The 21,660-nt window shown below is 41.9% G+C and overlaps 1 protein-coding gene across 2 annotated transcripts in view; it reads left to right on the top strand.

Moving 5' to 3' along the window:
* GPC6 (glypican 6) overlaps positions 1 to 21,660 on the top strand; it is a 2,597,257-nt gene that overhangs the window by 429,975 nt on the left and 2,145,622 nt on the right. The window lies entirely within an intron of this gene.

Consider the following 21,660-nt stretch of genomic DNA (forward strand, 5'->3'; position numbering starts at 1 on the left):
TTTAATGTATGACGCATCATGTTGAAGGAGTTACAGATACGTCAGTATTTCTGACGTATCTGTAAGCGCAAAAGTGACGCATTGCTGGGGTGTGTCACAAAAGTGACGCAACTCCAGCAATGCGTCCTTTCACATTGGGCAAGCCCCATGTGAAAGGGCCTGCGTCAGTCTTACGCCTGCTGTGAGGCAGGCGCAAGATTTTGACGCAACGGCGTCCTAAAAGTGACGCAGTGAAATCTCATAGATTTCACTGCATCACTTCTACGACCCTTCCTTGCGTCAATACGCCCCCCTTGCATATATTATACCTGGCGCAGGTATAATGTGGCACAGGGGTTTACAAAGTGACGCATCTACCTAGATGCGTCACTTTGTAAATATGGCGCAACAAGGCGCATTTTTTACGCCACTGGTGCGTCACAAAAAGTGACGCACCGGCGGCGTAAAAGTGACGCACAGCCTCATAAATGAGGCCCGGACGCTTTAAGAATTTACATAGAGGGTGTGAAAGAGCTTCCGTCGCACTCTTGTGCAGGTATTTGAAATGGTGTTGTCTGCTGTGTGGGGCAGCCAGCATGGAATGCCACTGTGGTTGTGCTGCTCCTGATATTTTTCTTGCCACATGATAGCAGCTCAAAAAAACAAGAATATATTAAAATAGAACATGTATTAATAACTATGCAGTTTTGATTCTGCTTCATTAGGTATAATGTATAAAATGCAGAAGTATTATCTCCTTCAAACAGTCTCTAAAACTGCATTTTCAGTGAACACTGGAGAGAAATCTATCTGCTCTGCTTTTAAATTGAAAAAAAGATAGATTGCCCACCAAACTGTAATCCATCACTAAACATTTCTAAAGAAATGTAAATCAGTTATGCCCGCTTCTCTTTGGAATTATCCTAATGGCTTGCCTTACTACATAAAATGTTATTTCTCAAATAAACACTCATTTCATTTAGAAGACATCTGAACTAGAGCTGTGGACTTTGCACACTGAAATCAGCTCTCAGCCAACCTAATGGCGGTGTTGGGAGGACCTGGAAGGCGTTCAAGATTTGAAAAAAATTAACGGTGAAAGTAGTTTAAATAATGGAGGCATTTTAGAACGGAAATGCTCTTAATACTGAATCGGTTGTAAAAGCAAATGCGCTTGTAATGCTGCTGCTTGCTTGCTGCCAAATTGATGGGGAGGCTTGGCAGGAAAAAGACAGCCATTGTGGTAGGTGGCATTTCAGCAGTTACAAGACTTTGAGAAATGGCGCACGGTTAGCCAGAGCAGGAACAGAATGAAGCTGCAATATTTCCATGGCTAGATATTCTAGACCTGTGGTACTCATAGTACGGCCCGCGGGTCGCCAGCGGACCGGCAGGCCTTCCTTGGCAGCCTGCACACCTTATAGGTAATGTACCCATGGCCCCCCCAGAGAGAGAGAGAGTGGAGAGAGAGAGAGAGAGAGAGAGGAGAGAGGGAGAGAGAGAGTGAAGAGAGAGAGAGAGAGAGAGAGAGTGGAGAGAGAGAGAGAGGAGAGAGACAGTGGGACAGTGGAGAGAGAGAGACAGTGGAGAGAGAAAGAGATTAGAGAGAAAGAGAGAGTGGAGAGAGAGTGGACAGCGAGAGAGTGGACAGACAGAGACAGGGGAGAGAGAGTGGAGCGAGAGATAGTAGAGAGAGAGTAGAGAGACTGACTGATTAAGAGAGAGATTGGCAGAGAGAGAGAGAGAGACTGACTGTCTGAGAGAGACACTGACTGACTGACTGACAGAGAGAGTGACTGACTGACTAAGAGACTGACTGACTGACTGTGAGAGATAGAGACTGACTGACTGAGAGAGAGAGAGAGACTGACAGAGAGAGAGAGAGAGAGAGAGACTGACAGAGAGAGAGAGAGAGAGAGAGAGAGAGACTGAGAGAGAGAGAGACTGACTGACAGAAAGAGAGCCTGACTGCCTGAGAGAGAGCGAGACTGACTGAATGAAAGACAGAGAGACTGACTACCAGAAAAAGAGAGACTGACTGACAGAGAGACTGACTGACTGAGAGAGAGAGAGAGAGAGACTGACTGACAGAGGGATACTTACTGACTGAGAGAGAGAGAGAGGGGCTGACTGACCGACTGAGAGAGAGAGAGAGACTGGCTAACAGAGAGTGAGAGAGAGACTGATTGACTGAGAGAGAGGCTGACTCAGAGAGAGAGAGAGACTGACTGACTGAGAGAGAGACTGACTAACTGACAGAGAGAGAGACTGACTAAGGGAGAGGGAGACTGACTCAGGGAGAGAGAGACTGACTGAGAGAGAGAGAGAGAGAGAATGACAGAGAGAGAGAGAGACTGACAAAAAGAGAGAGACTGACTGAGAGAGGGAGAGACTGACTGGCAGAGAGAGACTGACTGAGAGAGAGAGACTTACAGACTGACTGAGAGAGAGAGAGACTGACTGACAGAGAGAGCCTGACTGCCTGAGAGAGAGAGAGAGACTAACTGAATGAAAGACAGAGAGACTGACTGACAGAAAAAGAGAGACTGACTGACAGAGAGACTGACTGACTGAGAAAGAGAGTGACAGAGAGAGAGACTGACTGACAGAGAGATACTTACTGACTGAGAGAGAGAGAGAGAGAGACTGACTGACCGACTGAGAGAGAGAGAGAGACTGACTAACAGAGAGAGAGAGATACTGGCTAACAGAGAGTGAGAGAGAGACTGACTGACTGAGAGAGAGACTGACTGACAGAGAGAGAGAGAAACTGACTGACTGAGCGAGAGACTGACTGACAGAGAGAGAGAGACTGGCTAAGGGAGAGAGAGACTGACTGAGGGAGAGAGAGAGAATGACAAAGAGAGAGAAAGACTGACTAAAAGAGAGAGACTGACTGAGAGAGAGAGAGAGAGAGAGAGAGAGAGAGGGAGAGAGAGAGACTGACAGAGAGAGAGAGACTGACTGGCACAGAGAGACTGACTGGCAGAGAGAGCCTGACTGAGAGAGACTGACTGACAGAGACTGACTGACGAAGAGAGAGAGAGGGACGGACTGACTGAGAGGGAGAGAGAGAGAGAGAGGGAGAGAGGGAGAGCGAGAGAGAGAGAGGGAGAGAGAATGTGAGGGAAATCGGGTCAAAGAGTATATGAATCTATGCAATGCCTCTTAAGATTGGTATTGTCTGCTTTTTAAATTTTTTTCTTTGTAGTACATCTGCTTTTGAAATACAGCATTGTCGCAATGATTAATGTTTTGAAATCGGTTTGATTTTTTTACCCTAGCCCCACCCACTGACCCCGCCCCTCACTGACCCCAGGCCCCCCCACTGAGCCCACCCCTACCGATGCGGCCCTCAGCCACAAACCACACTGTAATTTTGGTCCCACAGAAAGTTTGTGAGTACCCATGTTCTAGACCATTATAATACTTAATTGGTTCAGCGAGTGCATGGTATATCCTGTTGGACTTTAACACCACGTCATGCTACAAAGATGGGCAATTCAGATTATTTGTCCAAGTGACACCTACTGTGCATTTTACAGCTAGTGCCATCATGGCCTAATGCTCCTCATCAAGCTTGCCAACAAATGGGAAATTTATTTACTAACATTTTGTGCTGGTACTCATATGGCCCAAAGCAGTGTAAAATAACGCATTGATTTAATTACCATTAAGGGAAACTGCATGCATAGCCCAAAATGTTGTAGTGTCACACTGGGGTATAACACAGACCGCTGCAGCCCCTCTGGTGGCGGGCCCTCCCAAATCTTAAGAGGGCCCCCAAATTCAGGGGGGTCCCATTTAACCCAAGGACAATGAATATCTGTGAGATATGTGTGATTCAGGGGACATTCAATCCATTTTGTAGGCTTCCCCGATCATTTTGCGTTATGCCACTGGCACGCACGTGCACCCGCACTTAGTAATTTAAAACTGGATGCCGTGCATGACCCTTTTCATATCAGCTAATGTAAATGTAATTGTAAATTGATACTTGTATAGCGCACTACTCACCCGCAAGGGTCTCAAGGCGCATGTACAAATACCGCTGTGGAACCCATCCTGGCTTCCCCTGTGAGGTGTCCACTCCTGGGCACCCCCAAGGTGGAGGCCAAGCATCCTTAGCATTGTGGGGGCTGTTGTGGAGATTAAGCAAGCTATTGCCCAGAGTTGCAGAGTGGGACTCCATGATTGGAATAGGCACCGAGGCGAGAATTATCAGGTCCGTAGAATTTTTGAGCCCAAGACCCGCCTAGGCGGGGAATTGAACCCTGGTTCCGGGCTAGACCGCTGCATCAGGGTCTGCCGCTCTAACCATTGAGCCACTGCTAAGCTACCCATCCTTGGCTTCAAAGTCTGATGGAACTGTGCAGCCGTACCTTCTCCGAAGTAAAGGATGTGCTTCCTAGTCAGTCTAAAAGAGCATGAGAGTGTACAAATGAAAGATTACATGTAAGAAAGTATTCCTTTTGGCCCGGATCACCCCCATTTTTGACTGGTACTTTTGGTAACTGACTCTGACTCTGCCCTGGGTTCTGCTGATTAGACGCAGGGCCAGTGTTCTGATTAGAAGGTATATGGTAATTAGGTGCAGTTACAATTGGTACTGACACCCTACCTGTAAGTCCCTTGTACATGGTAGGGCATGTAGGCTTAGAGGACCAGCAGATTTAATGTGCTTAAGTGTGTAGTGCTCTTTTGCCTGCTGTCATTTTAAAAACCTGCCCTGCTTTTAAATTGAACTCATATGATAATTAAACTTTGGATTTAAAGCTACTTCCAAAGTATTAAAACTTCCCTATTTTTCACACATACGTCACCTCCTAAGGTGCCCCCAGGGTAGGGGGCCATGCAAAAATAGGCGGGACATTTCTAAGAGACAATCCTCCAGAAACGTTTCTAAGTGCTAAAGTAACATTTTGATCCGGTACTGTATCCGACCAGGGTTCTATCACAGTCCGCTTCAAACTTTTACTTTGTCCCAGGCAAGGTTGCCCAGATGCCTCAATTTGACAATATTGGGGTATATTATCAAGGGGGTTTATCTCCGCTTTTTTGGCTTTAAAAGCCAAGAAAGCGGAGATAAAATTATCTCCCTATTACCTAGCTGTCGCTAACACCAGTGAGCGACAGCTAGTAGGAGATAGCGACCATCTTGGGCCCCACTTTGCATGTCAGTGATATTTATCACTAATGACATGCAAAGTGGGCGTGCCAAGATGTTAGCGACTGGAAACAGTCCCTAACATCGCTATCTCCTATTACCAACTTTTGGAGATATTCGCGCTAAGCGTGAATATCTCCAAAAACTAACACCTGCCCTGAGCAGTTCTTAGCCATGTTATCCAATGGGAGGTGGATAACATGGCTAGGAGCATTAGCTCGGTAATGCATGAATATCGCTGACTTTTCATCGATATTCATGCATTGCGGCCGTTTTTTATCGCATTTGCGATAAACCTTGATAATAGCAAGGTTTATCTGCGATAATTTCTGACGATGCTTAGCGTTAAAAAATTCGTTGCTAAGCATCGTTAGCGATAAATATCGCCTAACGTTGGTAATATGCCCCATTGTTTTTTAAGCACTGGAAAGTGTTTATTCTTTAAAAATTCATACCTCTGCTTCTCTATATTGGGTTTTTTGTAATTTTGTTGTCATTCTAAAGATAAAAACATTTCTTCTTTTTATAAATTAAAAGGGAATTTGTATTGTGTGTTTGTCTCTTATTTTCTGTATTGGTGTTTTTAAATGCTTTACACACCTGCCTCCTAAGTTAATCCTGCCTGCTCTCAGCCAGCAACCAAGGGTTTAGCAAGGTAATGAGTTATTGAGACCTTGTCGGGGCCTTACATTGTGTAGGTGGCCTTATTGCTAGTGGTAGGTGCATACTTATCCCTACTAATCATCCACCTTATGAAAGTACACAAGTGTGACAAGGTATCTCAGAGGCAGGCATGCACTATGTAAATACCAGAAAAGGGAGCAAAACAAACCAGCTTCCCTTTATTTGCACTCTGTGCTATGATTCATAGCATGAATTAATCCTTAAAACCTCAAGATGGGTCATCATTCTTGTTAGGTTGGTAATCCAGATTTGGGCATATATGGTTGTTTGCTCCTGAATTGGAATTACAATGTGAGTGAAATTACTAGACAGAGGCGTTTTTCTTTGCACAACTTTTTCTTGGTAATAGCAGATAGATTTTTCGTGGGACTAAACAAAACATTACGTGTTGGTAGCTCATGAGGGCTAAAACACCCTGGGGCAGATTTATGTTGGGAATGTGCCACGTTTGCGTCACGCAACTGCGGCGTAAACGTGGCGCATCCCTACGACCCATTTACAACGTGACGCATCTAGGCAGATGCGTCACGTTGTAAAGCCCTGCGCCACTTGTGGGCGTTCCGGCGCAGGGTGGGCGTTCCGGGGCAGGTGCGCCTCGCAAAAGTGGCTGAGTGAAATCTATAAGATTTCACTCAGTCACTTTCAGGCCAATGCTGCGTCAAAACCCTGCGCCTGCTTGAAGCAGGCGTAGGTCTTGACGCAGCATTGTAAAGATGGGGCACCCCCGAGCCTTGCTGGAGCTGCGTAGAGCTTGCTACGCAACTCCAGCAATGCGCCACCTTTACAGCACAGATGCGTCACGCATCTGTGCCGTTTTTGCCCCATGGTGCGCCGCATTGTAAATGCGGCGCACCATGGGTGGCGGAGCAGCGGCGCAAAATAACTGGCGCATCCCTTGGGATGCACCAGTTATCATAAATCTTCCCCTTTATCTTTCATTCCCAAAAATGTAACTCAGAAGGGCGAAGTAACAGTGCACCCCACAGTTTTTTATGTATTTACTAGGTGTGGTATCACCTCCCAGAATAAAGGTGGCATCATATTCCCATGGAGGTTGGCAATTGGTATTCCTCTGTGATCTCCCTGGAATCCAAAGCAGATGTATAAGTATCTATGTGGGAGATATTTTCATGACCAGGTCCTGAACTTCGTGACAGTGGTTTTACAACTGGGATTACAATGACAAATGCCATTAGCCCTTCTCCTTACAACAAATCTCGTGCTGCCTTATCATCTACACAGTAAGTGACAAGGGCATCAGTTGCAGGTATGTAGGCGCCGCTGATCAAATCTGACAGCTGTTTATCAGATGTCAGGTACTGTATCCAAGGGCAGCCTGACTTTTTGCTGAATTTTTTTTCCCTTCAATTTGCTGACAGTGCAAAGGAGTCGATCGCTGTTCTCTGTTGTGTTCTTTGCAAAAAGGGATGACTGAAATCTCAAATTAACAATCCCTTTATCCAACCATAGGTGTCACTATTTTCCATATCTATGTGCTCGTTTGATTACGTATTTATTAGTAACTTCTTTATATGCTTGTTTGTAGTTCTGATAGATCGAACACATTCATCTCTAATTGATCGTGAAGAGCATGATTGGAGCTCTCGTTTAGCGATAGAAAAACAATTGTGCCCTTACATTCTATTTTGGTGAAAAAAGTGGAATATTTTGAAGCCATTGTGAAAATTGTTCCACTTTGGTAGTCTGATCATTTGCATGTTCAGAAAGTCAAAATAAGACTAAGGTATAGATGCATCAACAATGCCATTTGTGATTCCTTATTAGCGAAGAATAAAGATTCGCTAATAAGGAATAGCAAAAGGCTATGCATGTAGAAATCGCAAAAATACCAGCGATTTCTAAACATTCCTTATTTGCGACCCAGAAATTGCGAGTCGCAATTAAGGAATACCTCCCCAGGAAGACATTCTCAATTTGCGATTCTCAATTAGAGAATCGCAAATTGAGAATGCAATTTCAAGGATGCCACGGTGTCAAAAGGACACCCTGTTGCACCGCTTAAATCTGCATATGAGAACATCTTGCACGCACACATTGCCCACGGGCATGTATGTGTGTAAAATGGAACTTTGAAAAATGCACTTTAGTGCATTTTTCAAAGTTTTTGCAAATTACCATGAAGTTCAATTTCATGGTAAATTGCCCCCCCTAATAGCGAAATTGCTAATTTTTTTACTATGATGCATTGCATTTAAGGAATCTCAATTTGAGATTCCTTAAATGCAATCGCAATTTAAGTAATCGCAATTTTGCGATTTCTTGAATTGCGATTTTTGCATTTGGGATGATGCATCCCAAATGCAAAAATACTGGTCGCAAAGGGGCAGATTCTGAGAATCTGCCCGTTTGCCACCGGTTTTCCCTTTAATGCATCTATACCTAAGTATTCTTTGGCCAGCTGAATTTATTCCATTTCAACTAAGAAGGAGGTAATATGGTCGATATGCAAAAAACTGCATAGCTTTTAGGGTAAGGTAGAAGGAATACCAGTCAGAACCATGGGGACAGCACTTGAAGGTCAAGACTCATTCCAACTCAGACCAGCAGTAGGGTCCAGGGTAGATTGAGTTGGAATTTATTATCTGGGCCGTTGCAGGAAAGGCTTGTTGTGCCCCTTTAGCTCAAACAAGAGGTCAGCTTACTGACCCTTGGGTTCACTTCAGGGGTCCTAGGTTCCAGAAAAGCAGATCCAATCTTCCTTCAGGTTTTTCAGAGAGTAGGTAATCCTTCTTCCGCTTCTCCATCGATCCAGGAGTGTTCTGAGAGGGGTAAAAGGGATGTCACTTTTATGCCCAGTGCCAGCCTGTCTGTCGGAAACTCCTAGCTACTCCCTAACCAGTGGAGTAAAAGTGCATAGGAGTGTCACTACCCACTTTTGCAGCACTTCCTTTGTGTTTTACTGCAACCTATCCCACAGTGTCCTGCTCTCCCTATGTTCAACAAGGCAGAACCTTTCTCCTCCTGTTCAGAGCTCCCTGTGCCTACCTAGAGGCCTGGCAATGGAAAGGGACAATGCTTTCCTTGGGGTCTTCCTAAACCAGTTCTGGGGCAGCTCTTCCTTCCACAGGGATTGGTACCAGGCTGACTAGATGGTCAGAATGGGGTAGACCCAGGTGTGAGCTACATCTCTGCCTGTGAAACGGTAGGCTCACTTTAAAGTTAATCAAGTGTCTGAGTACAACCCCCACGTCATCATGTCAATAGATGAACAAGCCCCTACCCCCCAAACACACTCAAGTCCCTTGTTCTTGCCCTGGGAGAAATTCACACCTTAGTGCAGGGAAGCCACTGGCTGCCAGGTTACAGTTGGAATACTTGCAGAAAGGCTGTATAGGCTTTGGCATGGAAAAAGTACTTTTCTAAAATGTTTTCCTTATTGGTTAGATAACACTCAATCTTACCCTTCTGTTGGATTTTGTCTATTAAAAAGAGTACTCAACATATATCTCTAGCTGTTTCCAACCCAAGGTTAGCATTATAAGGTGGCATAATGTAACCAAGCATTTTCAAATGTAGTCAGTCAGCTTTGCTTCAGCTTTTACCGCCTTGCGGGTTCTAAGGCCTACCCTATGTGTGACATATTAATATTTAAAAGGAAGGTTTGGGCCAGTAAAAGAATTTGTTTTGACAGTTCAAACTGGCAGTTTTAAACTGCACTGTCAGGTTACATTGGTAGGCCTAGGGTTGGGTTTTTCACTACAGTTGGGGGAACAACTGTTGCGGCACCCACTGGCGATGTTAACTTACGGGCCCTGAGTACACTTTGAAGCATGTACTAGGGATTCATAGGTAAGATAAATGTGCCAATTAGGTGTATACTAATGTTGTCATATTTAATGAGAGAGAGCACTTTATAGCTTGCTAGCAGAGGCAAAGTGCATAGAATTCAATGGCCAACAAAGGCAGTCAAGCCAAAAATCTGGGCGAACGCCATGCAAAAGATGGTCATTTCCAACAGCACTCTATAACTGATAGAGATTTGCCCTGGCCTCAGCCACAAACTTGTTCTGCCCCAAGGGAAGAGCATTAGTGAAAGAAGACTAGCTAATTGCATGTGGGTGAGGTAAGAGACTGTACCCACCTGCAGGGGGATTCCACCTCTTTGAGACATTTAATCAGTGCTGACCCTAATGGCATCTTTGCCTCTGCACAGCTGCCCATAATACAGCATGGGCATGAAGGCTAGGGGTTTCCTTCATTTGCTTGGGACACTCTCCATGTAATTCCGGTAAAGATTAGTTCTACTTTTGCCCAGGATGTCATAATTGGGTCAAAACCATGTAGCAGAATTTAATTTTTATATTAAATCTGTCAAAAGACCTGTATTTTATTTTCTTAGTTACTACCAAACTCATAGCACCCTTAGCAGGAGAAGCCCTTTCAGTGGTGCAGCCATTACAACCGGTACTGTCTGTAGCAATTATAAAAACATCCAGTTCAGTTTTTTTTACACCAATTGATAAATAAGGCATACTAAGTTGTGTTTTGGTAAGATCTTCAACTGTATATCTTCTGTTGGCAAACAAGATTAAAACCAAAGAAGGTGGCTCTTACTGTTTTTCGCTATGCCTATATATTTCAGTGCTTTTATAAGCCCACATTATGGTCTCACAGCATTTTTAGGGCAGTTGCATTTGTAAGAGCACTACTGGCTACACTGAGGTCTAGAGATTTTAACTAGTGATCACCGGGTAGTCCAGGATATTCCCTCCTAAATTGAACTCACACGGTAAAGATATACATTCTAAATGTTTTACTTTTTAATAATCTCTATCACTACTTAAAAATACATCAGTTGTTGTACCCTTTAAACCTCGGTGCATTCACATCCTCAGACACATCTTCAAAATTGTCTCTTTGTTAGACTGTAATTTCTGCTTACATTTATCATATTTAATGCTTAATAATGTCTGATATCTTGATTTGTACTTTCCACCACACCCTCGGGCACCACTGCTTATCCTCGGAGTAGTCCCCTTTCTTGTTTGTGATAATGCTCCAAATTGGTTTAGCAACCAAGGTTCAGAACATAAGTCCTTCAAAGAAGCTATTCTGTTTTGCCAAAAATGTAATAGACTATAATATTTAGTAGACTTCAATTTCTAGTCTTGTAACATTTTTTTTATATTGCAGTGAACCACAGATGGTTCTTGTATCAAGCCCAAAGTTTTACAACAAATAAGGAAGCAATGGCACCAATCAGCAAAGTGTCATCTGTTGCTTGCATGCATTTGAAGTTGGAATACCTTTGTCCATTATTTTGCAACACTTTAGCATATTTATTTGGGTAATGTGCCATATTCAATAGCTTAATCTGGACTTCCAGACTAGTATAGTGTACATCTAGCCAGCAATTTCTACATTTACTATCATTTTAAAATCTACATGCATTACCATTACATTTTTCTTTTGAAATTTGGTATTGTTGCTGTCTTTTACTATTGTATAGCTTCCTAATTATCAGTTTTCAATCATTTTCCTAATGCATCCACATTAATGAATTCACATTGTTTTTACTGTAGTTGTACTATAGTGATGTCTCATTCTTCGTGGTATTTCAGATTAGTACACCAATATATTTGAGGTCCTGGTAAACGATTGCTTTCATTAGTGTTCTACTAACAGGTATATTCGGTGTTTACAGCCATTGGAATAAGCTTTATGCTGAAAAAGTCAGTTCGAGAGTGTTCAGTAGTGACACTAGTAAATGAGACAAATGCCCAAAGACAAGGATATCCAGAATGAAATTAAAGCATGATTGACTGTATCAGATGAAAACAGACAGAGCACAGTAGTTTGGAGGTTGACTAATACTCCCAGGATCTGCAGCATTCCATCAACAACAGCGCTGGGATCTCTAAGAGTGGCACGTTTTAAGACTGGATGCGCTGTGCGAATAAGAAATGCAGAAAAGCTAATGTTGCCCATGTGGAAATCAATTCATGGAGGTAAATCTTGATAAAAGATAGAAGTACTGCAAATAAAGTGAGAAGATACGCCTAGATGCATCAAACGGAATTGCATTCGCAAACGGTGCGAATCGCAATTTTCGGCCGTTTGCGAATGCAATTCACTAATTTGGAATGCATCATGCATTTCGCAATTTTAGGAATCGCAACCATGTTGCGATTTCTAAAATTGCGAATGCATTTAAGAAATCGCAATTTGAGATTTCTTAAATGCAATGCATGATTATTTTTAAATTGCGAATTCGCAATTTGGAAGGGGTAAAATAGCATGAAGTTGAACTTCATGCTAATTTACAGAAAACTTTCAAATATGCAAAAATTGCATTTTTGAAACTTTTAATTTACACACACACAGGCCCTTGGGGCATGTGTTTGTGTAAATTGCATTTAAAGTTACATTTCAGGGGTGCAGGGAGGGGTTCTTTGGAACCCCCCTGCACCCTTGAAATTGCATTCACATTTTGCGAATCGCAATTTGAAATTCGCAAAATGTGAATGCCTTCCCATTGATTCCTACGGGCCTTTTGGCCCATAGGAATCAATGGACAGGGTTTTCCTTAATTGCGATTCGCAAATAGTGAATCGCAATTAAGGAAAAATATCGAATCACTAAAAAAATTGCGAAATTTTGATGCATTGCTGTTTGCGATTCCTCAATTGCGATTCCTTAATTTTCGCAATTAAGGAATCGCCAACGGCAACAATGATGCATCTGCCCAATAGATCCAATTACAGACTGAAGAGGACGTGGTGTCTCTGGGACCTAACTGCTTGGAATACTCTTCATGTCATGTAGCTGATAAAACACCAATGTTGGCTGTAAAGTCATGCAACAAGGGGCTCCTAAAATTGGAAAATAACTTCTACCCTCTGCACTAACTCCACTTTTCCATGTGCAAACATTAACTAAATATACTTAGTATTCAGCATCACTTCCAAAACAGGTTCCCTAATCTTCTCTTAGTCCTAGTGGAAACATCTATCCCTGACTTTCTGTTATGTTAATGCATTGTGATGTAATATTCTTTAAAGAGATGCATCTATCAACAATTTCGTAAATTGAAGCAATGCCGGGGCAGGCCTGATGAAAATGGGGATGTTGTTCCGGATCTTGAGTGGACAGATGGAAGAGGCATTCGGGCTTGTTTTTTTCTTCTTTTTTACGTTTGAGTGATCTGGTCAGCCATAACATGCCCCTGCCCCTTTTGACTCTCACTTATCAGTCTATTGCTTGTCTTTGACCACCTACCTAGGTGCCAACAATAATGTTTACCATACCTGGTACCTGTTGCATATCACAATATGTTAATTGGAATTTTTTTTTTTTTACCACCATTGTGTTATGGCAAAAGCATAACTCAATCAATCAATTTACTTTCGAAAAATTTAAATCCTACAATATTCCCAAAAGCAATAAAAACATTTTATAGCTTTAAAATGTTAAAATCCCTGATTCATGACAAAATATGAAAATAATGGAAAGTTATAATCATATTTAAAAAGCTTCATGGAATGCAGATCACTGGGTCATTAATCAGAAGGTGCACAGCTGCCTTCATGAACTCCACTATGTTAAATGTCAAATGTTGGCAAATTTGAAGGCCTTTTTGACTTGGCGACAAATCTTTTTAATGAAATGGGGTCTGAGCCAATTGTGTCTTTCTGCTAAAAGAATGGGGCAAATACATAATATATGAATGAGCAAGTGTTGTTTTTTAACCACATAGTGGAGCGGTATTGGTAAGCCGACCAAGCATGTGGGGACTCCATTAGTGGGCTACTTAAAATGCATATGCAATTATGCAGATGTTTGACTAATTTTGACATAGAAAGTAAAAGATAGTTTGGTGTTGCAGTTTCATGGAAACTCCCTGCTGAATAGTCATGTATGTATGATAAACGTGTGAATTTTCATCAGATCCCTGATGCTAATATTTTTGTTTCATAATCCTCTATTATTATTATAGTACTTTTTTTTCCTTACTCTGAAAGTGATCTGCGACCCATGTTGGGCCTTGCACATGTGATATAAAACCTCATGAATCAAACATGCTGAGGGCTTTTGGGACAAATATAAAAATCAGAGTTTGCTTGAGATCCTTTCTCTCCACGTGGCAGAGATTGAATCTGTTTTATAGGCACCTGCCAGGAATTGCATGCATTAACACATTACAACCAAAGCGGTTTATACAAAACAATAATGACAATCAACAGTGACACATAAGACGCAGGGATCGGCAAACACAAGAGGAGCTTCTATACAGGGTGAGTTGGTGATGGTGCCTTAAACAATTATAGACTTTGAGCTGGGAGAACAGACACTCAACACTTCACAGAAGGCCAGAAAGACTGTGATTATATGGAGAACAATTAGCTATGAATATTCATGGTCCCAATGCATTGTGCTGCACTGAGCAATTAAGCTTAGATATAGGATTGCAGGTCACTTACACTCTCCTATTCAAAAACCTAAAAACCTGGGGGACCATAAGGGATAAAAAAAAACAGCTGGCTCCCTCTAGGGGAGGATTTGATCAGCAATGCAACCAATATTTGTTACCCATATTCCTTGATTACGCGGATGCCTGTACAGTATTCGGAGTTGATAAATTCTCCTTTTTGGCGAATGGTTACTGCTAGGAGCTTAGTTGTTACTTAGTGGTAATCCTGTGAACATGGGAAAACTCATTAATGTGTATTTTATTACGTGATGAAGCTTACTGAATGTTTGTGGTAGCTTCTATAATTTCAATCAAGTAACCAACACAACACAGCACACAACTCTACCTGTCTTTGCACAAGCACTCATTTCCTGCCCAAACCGGCTTGATTTACTAGAAAATGTTGATGTTTGCATTGCTTTTAAGTGAAAGTTCAGAAATATGCAATTTGACCTTCCAAACCAAGTAGAAACCAATCACCATTAGGTCTGGGCTTGAAATTCCGCTCTGCTCGGAGATATTGCAGAGATGTTCCTACCTCGTGTGGGGTGCAGAGTTCTGTCAAACCACAGAGCGGATCTTTTCCTGACTCATACCTTGCCAACATTAAGTTACCAAATGCGAGTGAAACAAATCTTACTCCTGACAACCTCCCAGCAAGATTTCTCAAAGCGGGCGGTCATGGATGACTGCTTGCGTTGAGAAGCCTTCAGTTCACGTTGAGAAAGATACCGCTCGAGTAGAACATCTACTCGAGCGGCAGAAAGAAGCAGCTCCCTCTTGAGCTGCACATGGTGCTGTTCGTGCTGATTTTTCAGCACGGGACAAACAGTCAGCACTAAAAATTATGCAACCTAACACATTCTGTTATGTGCAGAATTCTGCGCAGTGTGGTAGAGTTTTTTGTTCACTTCTTGGAGTTCGGAGTATCGGAATTCCATGAACAACGCACAGGCCAACTCATCATTCGACAATAGGAGTTTTTGCTCTGTCGGTTGCTGTGCAAATACTAAGAATTGGCTGTTGCTGTATGAATTTGATTAAAACTGACAAAACTAAACATTAGTAAGCAATTTAATTGTAAAGTTAACATTTAATAATGTAAAATACCTGTTGTGCATGGCTATACAGTACTTATGAACTCATACAATGCTTAAGGAAAAAAGATGGACTGATCTCAAAGAGTCCAGCAAAAAAATAACATTAATGAAATAAATAACTAATAGATAGGGGGAGTCAATGCAGCCTTCATGTCATTCTACTTCACTCTGTTCAATGCTACAAAATGACATACATTCTTCTTGGCAACAGTATTACATTAAAATCTGACACGTAATTATTATCAATAAGTATAGGTCTGGAAACGTTCTAGAGTGCACTACCAGTGCAAAGTCTCTTGGTGCTGTTACAGGTGACCGTATCACAAATACAATGGTGTCCTACAGATATCATTCTTTCATTACAAGCTACCTAAGTCTTGAAGCCAACAAAAGGGCCTTACCTTTTTTTATTTGCTATATACTGATAATTTGCATACAACAGTACTTTGGAAAATATAAACAATAGCTGCCCCTTTTTTTATGAAACAGATATTAGATATTACAGTAAAAAGAGTTAAAAATGAATATAATTTTTATACCATACACCAATAGCAGTATTACAATTATATCATTTTAAAAGACGTAGGGGTAAATTTGACCAAATAGGTAACTTGGACTGGTCACGGAAAGGTTGCGGACTAGTGCAGACATGCTTGACTTTGGCGCACCTTGGGCAGGCCAGTAGCGCTGCCGCTGCACACGTCCGCTGCGAGACTGCGCAGCAGCCACCTTTAAATAGGGAAGGGAAAGGGACGTTCAGCTGGGAGGCAGGAGCGAGCACCATCAGAGGGAAGGGGCTGCACGGGCAGCAGCGGCGGGGAGGAAACGGGCAGACAACGGGGAGAAAACAAAGACAACCAGGCAAAATGTAAAGGCAGGCACAATACGCAAGAATTACTGCAAATTGCAAATTACAGCTGTGAACACAAATCTATTGATAAAAATTGGCACCCAGGTGCACACAATTGAGAACAGGTGGTAAAAAAACTGTGCAGCAAAGTGTTGCAGGCACACCACACACAGAGATATATGAATGTCTTGCCCAGACAACTCTCTTGCTTATCCCCAAGCTCATGGATTATTGGCACAAGCCCATACTTGTTAACTTTTACATAGGAAGGCAGCAGCACGTCATAATCTAAACACGCTGAAGTCAAAGAAGTCCTTGCTTATGTTCATCAAGTGCAACACACATGGTGCTCACCCAAGAACTAACACAACATACAGAGAAATGGTTAAATAGTAAATATCACGTTTGCTCAGGTATCAGAGTATTACAGGGGTATAATATGCTGCAATGTATATTTCAAGGAGCATCATGTAGCCACTGCTGCACACTCTGCAATTTGCAGCAAGTGCCTTATTGGAGGATTACAATTGGTGCTAGTGGAGGACAATTTTCTCTAAACCTGATCAACATTAGAACCAATACCTGTCATAATAGTCCAGTCTCTTGAGCCAAAATGTATAAACAATAATTACTCACTGTGTGCCATGCTTCACGTTGTTAGATGTCCTTCTAAGTTTGGCTCCTTTCAATAACACCAACAATCTGGCTCACTGTAGGGCCAAATGTCATGTGAAGGAGGAATCATCATGGCAATATAAATTGAAATTAACCCTCTGGAGAGCAACTTCATTCCAAAAGGTAATGAGTCCTATATCTAAGAGACCACTATGCAGGGCTGGACTGGCCGTAGTGGGCACTGGGCGTTTCCCCGGTGGGCTGGAGGTGTGGGGCCCGTTTTGTGGCTGTGGGAAGCGGTTTTGTCACTGGAGGCCGGTTTTGCAGCAATGCTGCAACATCAGTCCCTTGTAGCGGGAGTGGTGCATGGAAGGAGGTTGAACTTTCCCTGCTACTGTGAAGCAGGTCTATGATATAGGTTTTTAAAGGGTCTCGTCCCACGTATTAATCCCACAATTTAAATTTAACTTCTCTTCTTCCCACCACCATTTAGTTTTTCTGCAGAAGAATTCATCACCACAAGATCATGGGGTATGATTGGCAGCCTATAAACACTGGTCAGCCACACCAGGTTAATAGCAATACATGGCTGATGAGTTTACCTTCGGCAACACTTACATCTGCTCTAGAATGCAATTGCTCTGGTGAGGTTTGGAATCTGTATATGCGGCCATGTAACTGACGATCTCCAATAACTTCAATGGCTTTCTGTGGAACAGAGAGCGTTTCGAAAGCCCTGTTTTCACCTCGCAACCCTTGGTATGGCTGGCAACATTGTATTCTCTAAGACAACACATTGCTTCTTAGACAGCCTTTTTTTAAATTAATGCAAGTATTAATAAGAGCCACTTTTTTTTAAATTAAATTATTTTACCTTCTTTTCTTAACCATGTGGAATAGAATTTCAGCATTTCAATGAGGCTGTAGAAGAATATGTTTTTTGGGTTCAAAGGACATTTACATTTGGCTTCGAGGAGGCTTTTATCTCTCATGGATCCTTTAGGTGAATCAGTGATCACGAAAGCCCTAATTAAATAACTGACATTACTTGGTTGGACAACTGAATTTGTTAGATCGGATACAGATATCCAACCTATAGATTCATTACTTCATTTTTAAAATTTGTTAAAGACTGTGATTTTGTGATGTAAAGCCCTAGGTGTATAATATTTTGGCTGAAAATATAAGAATCCCATTGGAGTTAATAATACACAATCCACATTCCAATGACAGGACATTTTTGTAAACAATATTTTGGACATGATATTTGTGTCAGGGAATGTTTCTATAGATGATATTCTGACATACACCCTATGATGAGGGGATATTTATTTATTTATTTATTATAAGTTTTGTATAGCGCTAGCTGGACCCAAGGGTATCAGAGCGCTTCACATCAGGTACAATAATGCGCCTTAACGGTGAAGGCAGAAACCAAATCTGGTAAACTTAAGAGCATTGCAAATACCATTCCCATACAGTTATTGTGGTCAACAGGAGGGTTGCGGCTGCGAGCATGAAGCAGAGGAGTTCCTTTGCTAATTGCGAGAGGGGATTCCATCAAGTCGGACGGGGTGTGGAAGAATCCCAGTGATTAAAATTCTGAGACGACTGATCTTTCAACCACAACTGGGATGTGGTGCGTTGTCGATTTTTTTCTGGCGTGTCCTGTGTTCTTCCCTTTAAGTTCAGGAGCACTCAAGGAAGAGGGCTTTGAGTAGGGTCTTGAATTTCGGGAAAAAGGAGGTTGTTCTAATGTGGGGGGGATGGAGTTCCAGATCTTGGGTGCATTTCCCGCAAAGGATTTACTTGTGGTTTTGCGTTTCCGAGATTTCAATGGAATGAGAAGAAGCGTGTTGGAGCTTCTGAGATTCCTGGACTGGCCGGCCTTTTTGAGTTTTGCGACCAGGTATTCTGGTTTGCCTGTGTGAAGGGCTTTGTGCGTAAGACATGCTGTCCGGAAGTTGGCTCGTTGTTCAATTTGGAGCCGTTTCAGCTCCTTGAGTGCGGGAGAAATATGATCGAATTTCTTGGTTCCTGTGACCATTCTAGCTGCGGCATTGAGGGTGGTTTTCAGGGGGCCTAGGTGACATTTGGCAGATCCGGTCAGGGCTGTGATTCCATAGTCAGGCTGATGGATGAATGGTTGTATGGATGGGTGAAAGAATGAGGATTTTGGCATCCTATGTCGCAATGTCATGACCTTGGAGCAGTCTGAACTCCTTTATATGTGATTACATTTAAGTCCATTTCTGTCGGTAAGTGTTGTTTTTAGATGCTAAAATAGTTTGTCAAATCAGCAGTAAATGAGGATTTACTAGCACATAGGTGCCACAGAAAGGCATAATAAAGATAGTAGAATTGCGTAATATTCCGCTACTCTGGATGCAATTTGTATTTTTCCCTCGATAGCCTTATGTTGCTAAAATATGCTCACAATCTGAAATCGAAATGCTATTTTGTGTAAACCCAGTGCAATTTTATTTAAATCAGTTAGCCAGCTAGTGTAATAGAAATATAGCTGGAGGCCTTAATTAAAACTGCAGATGCATATTATTATGGAAGGGAACCGTGTAAACAAAAAATATACTGTAGGTCAGCAGTTTGTGATTTCCGGAAGAAAGTTCACATGCAGTGTTCATTTGTATGGATCCTTTAGACAAATAAAAACACACGTGAAACCCAAGAACATCAGTAAGGTTTCTTTGAGAGTTGTTTTATGATGTTCCCAGGTTTGTCACAAGCGACATCCCTGCAGTTAATTACACAAGCAACGCAAATAAACTATAAAAAACGAAAATCAACCCTTCATGATTCTTATCAGGTAGAGAATTGCAGAAAAACAGTGCTTCTAAGCGCTACGTTTTTCAAAATACCAGCAGATACATAACTTTCATGTAGGCGTGCTGAGAGCAAGATTTGTTTACGACTATTTGTGGCAAAATTATTTGTTGAAGACGCATTCTACGCTAAATTTTGCCTTTTAAAATTAAGGGGCATATTACCAAGGGCCTTATCGCCGCTTTAGCGGGAATTTTTCCCGCTAAAGCGGCGATAATTTTATTGCCCTATTAACTAGCTGTCGCTAACACCAGTTGGCGACAGCTAATAGGCGATAGCGGGCATTTAGGGGCCAACTTTGCATGTCAGCGATAATTATCGCTAATGACATGCAAAGTGGGCGTGCCAAGATGTTAGCGACTGGAAACAGTCGCTAACATCGCTATCCCCTATTACCAAGTTTTGGAAATAATCGCGCTAAGCGCGATTATCTCCAAAAGCTAACGCCTTCCCAGAGCAGTTCTTAGCCATGTTATCCAATGGAAGGTGGATAACATGGTTAAGAGCATTGTCACGATAATGCATGAATATCGCTGATTTTCCAGCGATATTCATGCATTTCCCGCGATTTTTACCGCTTTTGAGATAAACGTTGATAATATCAAGGTATCTCAGCGGTAAAAATCGTCGGAGCGCGGCGATATTATTCTACCCGCTAACCAAGCTTAGCGATAATTATCGCTATAGCTTGGTAATATGCTCCTAAATGTCTACAAAATAAAGTGTTCCAATTTGAGGGGCAAATTCAATACAAAGGAAAATAACGTCAAGTCAACTCTGCAGACCACTTGTATTTGTTTAATCACTTCACGGAATAAGGGGCAGGAGAACGCACATGGGAGCACTCTATTCAGATTACAGAGGGGCAGATTTACACAAGTGATGCGAATTGGTACAAAATGTCAATTTTGAATTTACTTTCCAATGCAAATTGGGATTTACACTGGAAAGTTGCCTGTTTTGCAAACATTTGCATCATGGAGCTGTACCATGGGTGGTACCTGGACGTCCCATGCAAACACCCATAGTTTTTGGAATATAATAATAATAGTGCTTTGCACCAAAAAATATCACCTCTTTGAGGCAGGCATCAAAAGGAGAAATGCTTTCATATCTCCAAACTTTTCTGGATATTATTTTGTCGTGTGAGGTTCCTCTTGCATTACAAAACCTATGCTATGGTCACGTACACGGCCTTGCACTATGGTGCAAAGATCTGTGTATGGTGCTAGGAAGCCTATTTGTGTGCCTGCACTAAGTATAGAGCAGGAAAAAGTCATATTTTAGTCGCCAGGGCACCTTTCTGCTCTCATACAGTGCAGCACAGCATATATAAATGCTGCGCTTCATTCCATGACATTTTTGAAAATCGGAACCTGAGTCTGTTAAGTGGAGTTAGTGGTGCATGTTCGTCCATTTCTACTTTTTGTGTTGCTTTAATCAAAGGAGTTTCGATTTTCATTAGAAATAAACACCTTTTAGAATAAATGCCAGTTTAACTTTAACTCTATGACTTTTACCTTTCATTGAGTAAGCAATTATCAGACAGATAAGTATGAACAGAAAAAAGGGGTGCAAAAAATGAAACTAAAACCATAAATCCAAACTAGTATGTTGATGACGGTAGATGATAGTTAATGCCCAAGCAGAAAATAGACCACTGAGGGCTGGCTTACAAAGGACTATAGTCAGACGTGTAAATGATGCCTAATATTTTTAGGTATTTGTATAGATTGCTATGTGAATTATGTAAATATGCATGTTGAAAGGTACATACCGCCACATCTGTATGGCCCTCATGCACAATTGAGACTTTAACTCATTTTCAATTTTTTCTTGTACATAGCATCTTCAATACGTACATACACACTCGAAAGGTTTGAAAATTCCAGGATTATGTTTTAACTGAATTACATTTCTTTGCAATTATTTTCATGTACAAGTCGTTCTTTGTAACCATATGCTCTAAAAACAGAAGCGAATAAATCAATTT

Source organism: Lissotriton helveticus, chromosome 8 (assembly GCF_964261635.1).
Source record: "Lissotriton helveticus chromosome 8, aLisHel1.1, whole genome shotgun sequence".
NCBI lineage: Eukaryota > Metazoa > Chordata > Amphibia > Caudata > Salamandridae > Lissotriton > Lissotriton helveticus.